The sequence below is a fragment of the Anastrepha ludens genome, chromosome 6 (assembly GCF_028408465.1).
Source record: "Anastrepha ludens isolate Willacy chromosome 6, idAnaLude1.1, whole genome shotgun sequence".
Classification (NCBI taxonomy): Eukaryota; Metazoa; Arthropoda; class Insecta; order Diptera; family Tephritidae; genus Anastrepha; species Anastrepha ludens.
Window position 1 is genome coordinate 98,183,129 of NC_071502.1, and position 12,436 is coordinate 98,195,564.

Here is a 12,436-nt window from a genome sequence, read left to right on the forward strand (position 1 = left end):
AAGAATGGGTCAGACGACAGCAGCGTAAAGCCAACGAGCAACCTTAGGTTTAATTCCCCAAGTCTTACCTAAAGCCCTCTTGCAGGCATAAAAAGTTAGGTTCCCTTTCCTAACTCTTTCTAAGATGTTTGACTTCCAAGTCAGTTTCCTATATATGTTTAGGCCCAAGTACTTGGTTTCTTCCGAAATCACAAGAGCTTCCCCCTTGAGCATAATTGGACTTAGCTGAGGGATTCTGTGTTTCCTAGTGAACAATATGAGTTGTGTTTTCTCTAGGTTGACTCCTAGCCCACACTTTTCTGCCCACCTAGAAAGTATATCTAGAGTATTAGGTCTCTTAATGTAGATACAAACTTACCAGAGACAGCAATAACATCATCATCAGCGTAAGCTATCCCCTTACAGCTCACCGATTCCAGTATTAACAGAAGTTTATTTACTACTGCGTTCCATAAAAACGGTGAGAGGACTCCACCTTGCGGTGTACCTCTACTTACCAATCTCCTGAGCACCGATTCTCTTAGTTTCGCTTCAATGATTCTGCTTTTAAGCATTTTGCCAATGAACCCTACCAAGACCGGTTCTACCCCATGATCAGTGAGTGCTGCAGTTGCCCCCCCCCCCTTCGACATTGTTAAAGGCCCCTTCAATATCGAGGAAAGCGGCTAAAGTAAATTCCTGTTTGTGCAGTGAACTCTCTGCCGTATAAATAAGGTTATGTAGAGCTGCCTCTACCGATCTCGAATTCTACCAACCTCTCTAAAGTTTTCAATAGGAAAGAAGAAAGAGATATCGGTCTTAAGTATTTTGGATGGGTATTCTTTCTAAACACAATGAAACATTTTTTACCTAATAAAAATTGCAGAAAAAGTAGTTATAAAAAGGTATCGATTTATCTGACAAAAAAAAATCTTTTTTCCAAAAAAAATTAAAAATGTTTACCTAATAAAAGTTGGAGAAAAAGTTGTTATAAAAAGGGATCGATTTTTCTAAAAGAAATCTTCTTTATAAATTCAGGAAAATTTTTTCAACTAATAAAATTCAAGAAGAAGTAATTATTAAAAGTCATCAAGTTTTTTTAAAAAAATGTCTTTCTGAGTTCTTGAAAAATTTTTACCTAATAAAAGTTGGAGAAAAACTACAGTAGACTCGGGGTTGAGGGAACTAATTCGTGCACGGGCTATTCCCCTCAACCCAGACTTTCCCTTCAATTCAGATTCAAATTATACATGTACAGAAGTGGGCGGATTATAAATATTTTATTAATACTGTTGTATGTAAGGTAGAGGTACATAGTTTGTGCAGTGAGTGTATTTATTTCATGTAATAAAAACATATTATTTAAAGAAGTCCAATATAGTACTTTGCTTTTTCTTAGCTTCCAGTGATTTTTTCACTGCAATATCCCTGATATTGTTAAGAAAAATGATGTGTTCGAGCGAGTTGGTATTGTATTCAGTCCAATGGATTGCTTTGTCAAAAATTTTAATGGCTTCAGCTGCCTCTATTGTACACTTGTCGTCGTTTATTTCGTCATGCTCATCCTCATCCTCATCAGATGCCTCAACAGGTTGATTAACATCATCGATAACGCCTTCAGTACCATTAGCGCAATTGTCATCTATTCCTATCCATATTTCTAGTTCGTTGACACTTAGGTTTGACTGAAATAAAAAAATTATGGCATGTTAAGTGCAGGTATAACTGTAATGATTGTGCTTTTTACCTGTGGAAATGCAGTTTCAGTTAAATTGAGTAATTCTTCAAATTCGGAATGTTGTTGTGCAACTATCTGCTGTCTTAAAACACTGAGAGGCACATCATCCTCGATACACTCGTCATTGTCTATCGAATGTTTATAGTCAAGTAATGGACACCAACATTTTTTAATAACGTCGGCATCGACTTTTTGCCATGCTTGGGTCAAAAGGCAAATGGCATCTTTCAAAGTAATTTTTTTTAAAAAGTCGGCTATTTCGTCTTTACCAATAGCTGATTTTAATAAATTTGTTCTATAGTGCAACTTGGTTAACCTTATTAAATTCTGGTCCATCGGCTGGAGAAGGGGTGTTACATTTGGTGGCATATATAAAACGAAAATTGCACCACATTCTGTTTTTAATAACTCTTGTTTTGGATGCCACGGTGCATTATCTAAGATCAAAACAGCTTTGACTGGTAGACCCTCGTGTATTAGGAATGTGGTAACCTAAAAAACAAACAAAAAATTATTTAGTTCAATTTATTATTTACTATGTTATGATTTAATAATTTAATTTACCTCTGGTACAAAGCAAGTGTGGAACCATTCTTCGAAAATGTCCGCAGTCATCCATGCTCTTTTTGAGCACCTGTAGTTCAACGGAAGCAGAAAATTTCTGAATGATCGTGGTTTTTTGGGTTGACCTATTACTAATGGCTTTAATTTGTGTTTGCCAGTTGCATTAGTGCACACTAAAACTGTGACTCGCGCCTTTTCACTTTTTCTTCCGCACGCATTTTTTTCATTTGAGCTAACGTATGTTTTGTCTGGCAGTAATTTCCAAAATAATCCAGTTTCGTCAGCATTGTAAACCTGGTTTTCATCCAACTGTAAATCATTTTTTAGTCGCCAAAACTTTGCCTTGAATGCTGGCACTGCTTCTTGATCAGAAGACAGTTTTTCACCGCAAATTTTCAACCAATTCCAAATCTAGCCTTGAATCCATTTAGCCAGCCCGAACTTGCGTTAAAGCCACTTCCATTTCCATAAATTTTTGCATGGAGTTCTTTAGCTTTTTCTTTAATAAGGTTTCCAGATATTGGAATATATCGACTTCTTTGAGTGATGAACCATTTATATAGCTTAGTTTCTATATTAGCAAACTCACCCTTCTTCAGATACTTCCGTTTAATGCTGCACGCTGTAGATGCTTTTTCTTTTGCCATTTTTTATACGTGATATAGTCGATTTGGTAACACCATATTGATAAGCCAATGATTTTAATGTAAAGCCTTTATCGAGCTTTTGTATAATTTCAGATTTTGTTTTGAGGGGTAAAAATCTACACAATATACATATATGTATGTATGTATATACCAATCATATACGCATTCTAACATAACTGTAAAATAACTGAAATTGCATAAAAATTTTGAGGTTCCTTCTACTCGGTACTTATTAGATTGAAGGTTCCCTCTACAGAGTACTCGATGAAAGAATTTTTGTGGTCCCCTCAACCGAGTAGTTCCCTCAATCCGGGGTTCCCTCAACCGCGAGTCTACTGTAGTTATAAAAACGTATAGATTAAAAAAAAAAAAGTTTCTTTCTAAATTCATGAACATTTTTTACCTAATAAAAATTGTTGGAAAAGTAATTAAAAAAAAAAGTAGATTTTTCTAAAAAAAACTTCTTTCCAAGTTAAAAATTTTTACTTAATAAAAGCTGGTGAAAAAGCTGTTTCCAAAATTAAATTTTCGGATTTAATTTGGTAATTTTTCTTCAAAAATTTTTCAGCCCGCAAAAGTTAAAAAGTTATTATTACAAACATTTTTTTTTATTTATTTTTTTAATTTAGTAATTTTTTCTGCCAAAATGTATGCATTAAAAATTTAAGCACTAATTTCAATTTTAAATAAAATGCTTGTTTTATTTTGGGTAGAAAGTGATGTTTAATTAAAACCAAATATTCAAGATTTAAAAATTAAAATAATGGTTTTAATTAAAAAAAATATATTTATTTTTTTATGTAGGAAAAATGATGGTTTATTTAGAGCAAAATCACAGTTTTATTGAAAAACAAAAATGGTTTAAGTGATTCAATAAATTTCTTTAAGAAACTCTGATTTAATATAGAATATTGATTTTATTTTTCGGTAAAAATTTTTTCATTTTTAAAATAAATTTTTTTTTCCAAACCTTACAAAGTAAAAATTGAAAGGCTAATTAATACAAATTTTAAAACACTGCTTTTAATTTTTGAAAAATAAAACTTTACTTTTATATAAAAAGTATACAAAGTTTTTGAAAGAAAAATACATATTTTTTATAAAGGATATTTTCCACGGCTGTATTGAAAAAAAAAATAATTCAAGCAATTCCAAAATTTTATTTAAAAACTCTGAATTTCATCCTAAGATTTTCGCAGAAAATTCAGTGCCTGGAAAATTTAGCAAAATATGCGGGCAAACTCAGCTTGTTAAATTAATTTTTGCCAGTATGTCACACGCATTTTCTGATATTCTGCATTTATGTATGCAATTTTACTTTCTCTGTATTCTCCTTAATTATACGATTTTTCTTTCATTCTCATCATATTGAACATTTCCAAATAACGTTCACTTATTTTTGCTTGTATACACATACACACATACATAAATATGTACATTTGTATGCGATGGCATTGGGAAATTTTACAATATGTTCATTTCCAATTTCCATTCACCAACTCAATTCGATTGTTCACACAAAAATTATCCAGGCCATCCGCACGCTTTTCACAATTCTTCTCAATGAAGATATGAACATTTCGCTTTCGCAAATTTTCATTTAATTCCCTGACATCATTTTCGTAGGAGACTGCTGTAATTGCGGTATGTGCTACTTACTAGAATGTTTGTACGTGTGTGTGTGTGGTTGTGATTATGGCCAACCGGAAAATCTATTCGTACTGGTGTTTTAAGCGCGATTACTGGCGGCCAGCTTGCGAATTTCTTCAAGCGCCAATTGTCAGCAAGATATAATAATTTTCGTTAGTTCAAAGCAGCAAAAAATTTGCCAGATGTGTTGTAGTACGATCCACATTACTTTGTCACTAGTACTGGACTAGTTCAGAATCTAAAAAATTGTATCCATGGCAAATGGAACTGTACTCTATGTAAATTCAACTATGGTCAACCCCAAACATATAAAAACTTTTTTGAATCGGCTGATAGATTAGGTAATTTAAGTTAAATATACATTTAAAAATTTTTTTTCTTTTTAACTCGGGTTGAAACTCGTGGTTGAGAAATTTGCAAATTGCGTTATGCCTCAAAACAGCTGTTAAACTAAATTAAAATTAATCATTGCGAAAAAAGCTACCGCAAAGTAAATTAAATATATTTCTCTCTTCTAAACTTTTGAATATTTAACTCGAGTTAAAAATTCATGCCTATTATAAGCAACTCTACCCGCAGAAATGAAGTCTCTTTGCAGAGTAAATGAAAAAAAAAGAGTAAAAGTATTGGATTACCACTAAGAAGGTTCAAAGTTTCATTCCCCAGACATACAAAAAAAGAGGTTGTATGTAAAGTCGGTTAACTGACGACAGTTTAACGTGACAACGTCATAAGAAAATACTACTGGATTGGTTGCATTTTTCAAAACAAAATTTTAATTTTATTTGTTTGATAGATATTTTGTATGGATATAGAGGAGGAGGTAAATCGAATCGCAATGGAATTGATCAAGTTACATTTACACAAACGTGAGAACTACGAAACATTTATCAAATTCATAAAAGATATCTTCAATTTCGATTTTGCATCAGACGTTAATAAGTCAACAACACTAAGAGGCACCAGAGCACATCATCGATTTGCCGTTTTCAAGACACTACACTCGAAACACTCCCTTTCATATTTCCTACTTTTCCTATCATCGTCCTATTCTCAACAGAGAAATGGTTCATTACCATGCACACAGGAAGAAGGCATATGCAAATACAAATATGTGAAAAATATGTGAATTTATATACATATGCGCATATACATACATACATATTTATGTATGCTCACTCAAGTAGGAGAGAGCCAGATGTGGAACGTTGCCGAACGCGGAGGCCGATTGTGCTCTTTGTCGTTCGTTCCGCGCTCTCGCTTGCAGTTCAAGCTAACGGCGCATGAGCAAGGTAACGGCGCATCAGCAAGATAACGCCGCATTTTTTGGTGCGTGCAGCCGGCTACATCAAATTATAAGACGTTATCACATCAAAATATACATTTTTTTTACTTCAGTTCTTTGATAGTGAAATGCTGCTTAATTTTTGAACTCGTACTTGTTTTGCACCAGTAATTTATATCACTAGTTTCGGCTTTCCTGCAGGGTGCGCTAATATGCACGCAAGCATATGTTTGGTGTTGTACAATATGCTTTGATTAAAAATTTCACGGCCGACACGTTTTATGACTATTGGCTAATTGCTAATTTCACTTAATTTCCAACTCTTATATCCAATCGAAAGTCGAGCCGAGAGTTGCATTTGATTATGCTTTCACGTGTGTGGACATTTGTCTGTGGGTATGGGTATGTTGGTTCAATCGATTGTTTAATGTTTGCGTACGCTTCAACATAATGGAATTTTTGTGGCCTAACTGCACACTAGTCCATTTTATACTGAAACGAGTCCGTCTGATAGAATAGGAAAATATGAAAAGTTCTCAACTTCATTTACAGGATTTCTAGGCTTTATAAGATAGTCTTTGACTAACACAGCATCCATCGGCGGTTTCTTTCAAGCTTCTTTGTTACGATATATTTTTGGAACGTCGATGATGAGAGGCCTTGCAATTGCCTTGATGTCAATTTTATGCAATTGAACACTCCACAAGTCGCCCCATTCCTTGTCCCAGCATCGATCTTGGATTGGAAGACGGCTTCACTATCAAGATTGCTACACAACTCAATAAGCATTATAAGCTTCAAACTCATTCGCCGCAATCAATCGGATTTCCTACCCGAAAATATAATTACATAGAGAAGCCAATTCTCAGAACTGTTTCATCTTCACTCCAGTAAAAGAGAACCACACAACTAAGCGGAATTCGATATCACTGGTGATTGTTCTAACTCTGTGATATTCGGGCAAGTTGCTTATATTATATGTTTCATTGTTCCTTATCATAAAGCATTTTACGCCTTCTTAGTTAAATAATCGACCTCTTTTGAAAAAGCCGTGCATCGCTGCTAGAATTGTACTCTTCATCGGAGCAATTACTTTTCAGGTACTTTGAAATCCAATATCATCCAATAACATCTCCATACCTTCGACGAAATCCATGATGTAAGCCCATTGCTGCCTAATGCTTTCAAGGCGAAGGTTGGTCTCAGAAAGTGTCGTTCTCAGTAGTTCTTTGTCCGGAGCAAAATGCAGCTCTACAACACCCAGCTACATTGACTCACTTGTCCGTTGAGTAAACACGGAGAAATTTTCCATCGAATTTCAAAACCGTCACCATTTCCATGTTATTAAGTACTGGTTCCTAGAAAAATAATTGTTAACTATCACCAGTGAGTCGATTGATTTCCTTATGTCTGGATCTTGCGTTTGGAAAAGCTGGAAACTTAGCTATCACGTAATGAAAGCTTCAAGGCAATCGGAGCCAAATTGAGGGAGTTATGGCACTTTAACAGAAAGAGTATATTCAGGGCAACTTCAAATTAGAGAGTGCTTTTGCTCTTTCGATTCATCATCTCTAATGAGTGGAATGTTGCTAACTTTGGTCTTGTTCAAAATTATGCCAAAAAGCTCGTTACCCAAAGTGAAATCCACTTTTGCGCCTGGCGCAATAACACAGAATATAAGACAGACCCTCTCCTACATAAGGATTATGAAATCGACTTCGTGGATGTGCATAGAAATTTCAAAAGCTCTCATTACGTAAAAGTAGCTTCAATTTTAGGAATATAACTGGGAACGAAATAGCGCACGCATTGGCAAGAGAGGCTGCAGCCTCGTCAATAATAAAACCCAAGCCCTACCTTGCTATGGGACAATCCACCATCAAGGAAGAACTTAGGAGTAAAGAGCTAAGGCTAAGGGAGATTAACTGGCACGAAGGGTTACAATCAAAAGAGGTATAAAAACTCATAATTCTCCACCAAGATAAACTAAGAATGCTCACGGGCATCTCAGACAGGCCATTTCAGACTGTGCGGTCATCTGCACATGATCGGGTTATGGTCCACTGACTCTTGTCGTCTCTGTGAACAATCCCAGGAGACTCCAATGCAGAAGAAGGTTGAGACATCTCGGCCATTTACAGCCAGATGGAAGGCACATTGGCTCAGTCCAACCCAGTTCTATCTCAAGGGGTCTGGATGATGTACTGTGATTAGAATAGAGCTCAAAATACTATAAGATGAAAGTGCAAACTTCCAATAAATCAAAATTTAAATCTAACTTCAATGTTCGCAAGGGTCTTCTTCGATTCATCTTCGTCTGATCGAGCGCATCTCCTGGATGTGGATTGCAGTGGACTTTGCCTTTCTGGAAACATTAATTTCTATTGATGGACATGCAATTCGATAAATTGTGCAATTTAATCACCACTTTCGGCGACTGCTGCTAATAACTATCTGCATTTTTCTTTGGAGGCGATTTATACGTAATTGGCGGATCTCGGATTGGGCAAATAATCCCCGTGTCCGATTTTTTTTCTCGCCAGACGGTTGCTCACCTCCAGCTGAAGTGCGTTAGTCTTTAATAGACTTCCGAGCCGATAAAGTCGATGTGGGCTTACAAAAGTTTCCGATCTCTTGCAGCTATGGGCTCGGCTTCCTTCCGAAATGCAATGCACGGAGCTACTTTTCTTTTGAGGCTGTCAACAAATTTACGACCTCTTGCAGTTATGAACCCAACTTGAGCTACTTTTCTTTTGAGGCTGTCAAAAAATGTTAACAACTGGTTGTATAGATACACAAGCACCAACAAAAGATGTTTTTAACCATGCGAATTTGCGCAAAGAAAACTTAAAAAACGTTCCCTCACGTTACGATCCTGCACGCTCGCTGACTTTCGACTCCACAAGCAAAAGTGCCCGATTGCACCACCAATCCCAATATCACCATTGCTATGCCGCTAAAGCTGTCAGGTACAATTTCGCCAATTTCTTCGAAATCAGTTTCTTCAATTTTCACTTCATTCTCAGAGTTCGCTTGGCCACTGCTTCCACCTTTTCTGCAGCAACTTGTTCATCTTCTTCTGCAGCTGGTGCAATTTTCTCCCATGCCAACATGAAAAGTCACAAACAAGTGTGGCACAATGGTGTGCTGGCAGAAAAAATTGAAAAAAAAACAAAAGCATCAACAACATCTATGTATGTATACCAACAGAGGATGAGCCACTTTTCATCAATCCACTCGCCTGTTTAGGACGCTCTGCTGGTCGATTTCTTGAGTAGTAGCTATTTGGTTGTTGCAATGTTGATTGCGGCATGTTGAAAGCTGCTGCCATTAAAAGTTGCCACATTAGTTGCTCGCCACAGTCGACAGCTATTCGTTTTTGCTGTTTGCTTGCTTTCTTAGCTTTGTCACACTTGCAGCTGTTGCTGTTGCTGTTACAGTTGTGTAAGTTGTTGTTTAGGCGCTGCAAATGCAATAACAACAATGTAATGCGAAATATCAGCAAATACTTAAGATATAAAAGCAGTTTGGCAGCAAGCAACATCAACAAAGCTGCCACTTAGCTATTGCAAACCCGACATTTGTGGCTCTTCTGCCACGCTTTCTTTTCTTTTAATTTTTTTCTTTCAAATTCTATCCGCTCTCCACTTTTCAGCGCTTAGCTTGCAACAGCTTTCACGGCAGACAGTTGATTAGATATTTTTTGCAACTTTTCTCAACATTTGGTTTTGTTTTACTTTGTCTTTTTGTTCTTTATTTTATTACTGTTGATTTTTTCATCACTTTTCCTTAAATGGTTGTCTTTTAAGTGAAAATTAAAGCTGTCGGGCAATTTGCAATTTGCAATATACACACGCCAACAAATGAATGCTACCCAGCAGAGAAATCAACTAGTAGCGAAGTTTCCACTTGTATTGAGTATAGAGCCAGTAGAGGGTTTTTCTATTTTTCTTATACGAAACTCCAGAATTTTAAACGATGGTGACCCTGAAAGTGTCAAATAAGACTCCAGTATCGCCTTTTGTTCTTTAACGAACAAAAACGCCATCACAGGTTGCCATTTTTATCATAGTTATCGATAGTTGTCGCAAAGCTAAAAACACACCCAAAACTAGGTTTGATACGAGCAACCAAAATTTTAAATGGCATTGTTTTTGTTTCAATTGTTGTTGTAAAATACCTAATTTCAATACTAGACAAAATCTAACTAGTTTTGGACCAGCCACTTTTTCACTAGTTCATATATTTCCTTGTAGTAAGTAGTATAAATTGTAGTAGTAGTATAATTATTTAAAATTTTTGTCCAAATCGTACTAGTTTAGAACCAGACACTTTTCCACCTGTTCACATTTTTACTGCAGCGTAGTATCTACTAACTTAAAAATTTTTTTTGTTTGTTTTAATCAGCATAAAATACTTATTTTTGTTACTTGGCAAACTTTAACTAGTTTCTGACTCACCACTTTTTCACTAGTTGATATTTTTTCATAATAAAAGTATTAATTGTTTCAAGATAATTGCTTTTTAACTGTTTTAAAATAATTATTTTCAATTCTTGCCAAAATTGTACTAGTTCTGAACCAGACACTTTTTCACTAGTTCATTTTTTTTTCTTGCAGTAGGTAGTATCAATTATTTGAAGATAATTGTTTTGCTTCAATTGTTCTAAAACATTTAACTATTTTAAAGTCTTGTCAAAATTTTACTAGTTCTGAACCAGACACTTTTTCACTAGTTAATATTTTTCTACCGGGCAGTACCAACTATTCTAATATTATTATTTGCGTTTTAATCGTTTTAAAATACTTGTTTTCTTTACTGGACTAAATCTAACTAGTTTCGGACCAGACACTTTTGCACTAGTTGATATTTTTCATAGTAATAGGTAGTATTAATTGTTCCAAGATAATTGCTTTTTAACTGCTTTAAAATAATTTTTTTCAATTCTTGCCAAACGAGTACTAGTTCTGAACCAGACACTTTTTCACTAGTTCATTTTTTGTTGTAGTAGGTGGTATCAATTGTTTGAGATAATGGGTTTCTTCAATTGTTCTAAAACATTTAACTATTTTAAAGTCTTGTCAAAATTTTACTAGTTCTGAACCAGACACTTTTTCACTAGTTAATATTTTTCTACCGGGCAGTACCAACTATTCTAAGATTATTATTTGCGTTTTAATCGTTTTAAAATATTTGTTTTCTTTACTGGACTAAATCTAACTAGTTTCGGACCAGACACTTTTGCACTAGTTGATATTTTTAATAGTAATAGATAGTACTAGTTGTTTCAAGAAAATTGCTTTTTAACTGTTTTAAAATAATTATTTTCAATTCTTGCCAAAATTGTACTAGTTATGAACCAGACACTTTTCCACTAGTTCATATTTTTACTGCCACAGTACCAACTATTTTAAGATTATTATATTCGTTTTGATGGTTTTACTGTACCTGTTTTCTAACTTGACAAAATCTAACTAGTTTTGGACCGGACACTTTTTCACTAGTTCATATTTTTACTTACTATTTTAAGATTATTATTTTCATTTTAATCGTTTTAAAATGCCAAGCTATTCCATACTTGACAAAATCTAACTAGTTTTGGACCAGACACTGTTGCACTAGTTTTTCACTAGTTGAGCTAAAATACCTATTAATAGTAGTATGAATCGTTTGATTCAGATAATTGTTTTTTATGTTATTTTCAATTATCAAAATCGTACTAGTTCTGAACCAGTCGCTTCTTCTTCACTGGTTTATATTTTTGCTGCAGGGTAATACCAACTATTAAAAAACTATTATTGTTTTATTTGTTGTTGTGAAATACCTGTTTTCAATTCTTGATTGCTGCTGATTAATGCCTGGTGGCGCTTTCGTCTCGCCACTTTATTTCACTTAATTGATGGTAATTTCCTGTTGATTAAGAGAAGAGAAATTGCTGATCATCAGCTAAGTAGAGTTTTAGAAAATCAAATTAAATTTAATTCAATTTAGTACCACCAGCTTCATCGGATATACTAATAAAGAGAAGACTGAAAAATAAAACAAAGTTACTCTGGCTACTCAATACCGCATAATTTATATCGATGGCAGTGATGGATCAGCTGCAAAGCTTATTCGTAGAATGTAGTTGTTAGTGTTTAGCGAAAGAGGGCTTTGCTACTCAATTGTCTACTCAGTATAAAGTAGTTTTTGTTAGCAAGAAAGATTTTTTGGATTCGTTGCATTTCAAGGTTGATAATAAAAACGATACTAATAGTGGATTGACTATTGGTTTGATAGAGTAACCCCACCTTGTCATTGCTCATCTTCAGACTCACTTGCTTCGCATTTTTATCCAGTTTAGAAAAGCAAGTAGTAATGATCCCAAATATGAGGCTGATGATATCAGTAAAGTTGGTATACACCAGCAACTGTTCATTCTTAGCAAAGATTGTGTCTCAGAGAATTAGTTCTGCAACTCTTCTGTAAAAACTGTAAAAGCCATTCGACAGATATTCCTTTCGTTTGAAGCTTCTCTTGCTAACAAGTGGCATGGAGAGGCCTTCCGAATTCTCATTGAGCTGCTGGTGTTGC

The 12,436-nt window shown here is 34.8% G+C and overlaps 1 protein-coding gene across 3 annotated transcripts in view; it reads left to right on the forward strand.

The window, feature by feature from the left end:
• LOC128868759 (putative polypeptide N-acetylgalactosaminyltransferase 9) overlaps positions 1-12,436 on the forward strand; it is a 363,662-nt gene that overhangs the window by 199,853 nt on the left and 151,373 nt on the right. The window lies entirely within an intron of this gene.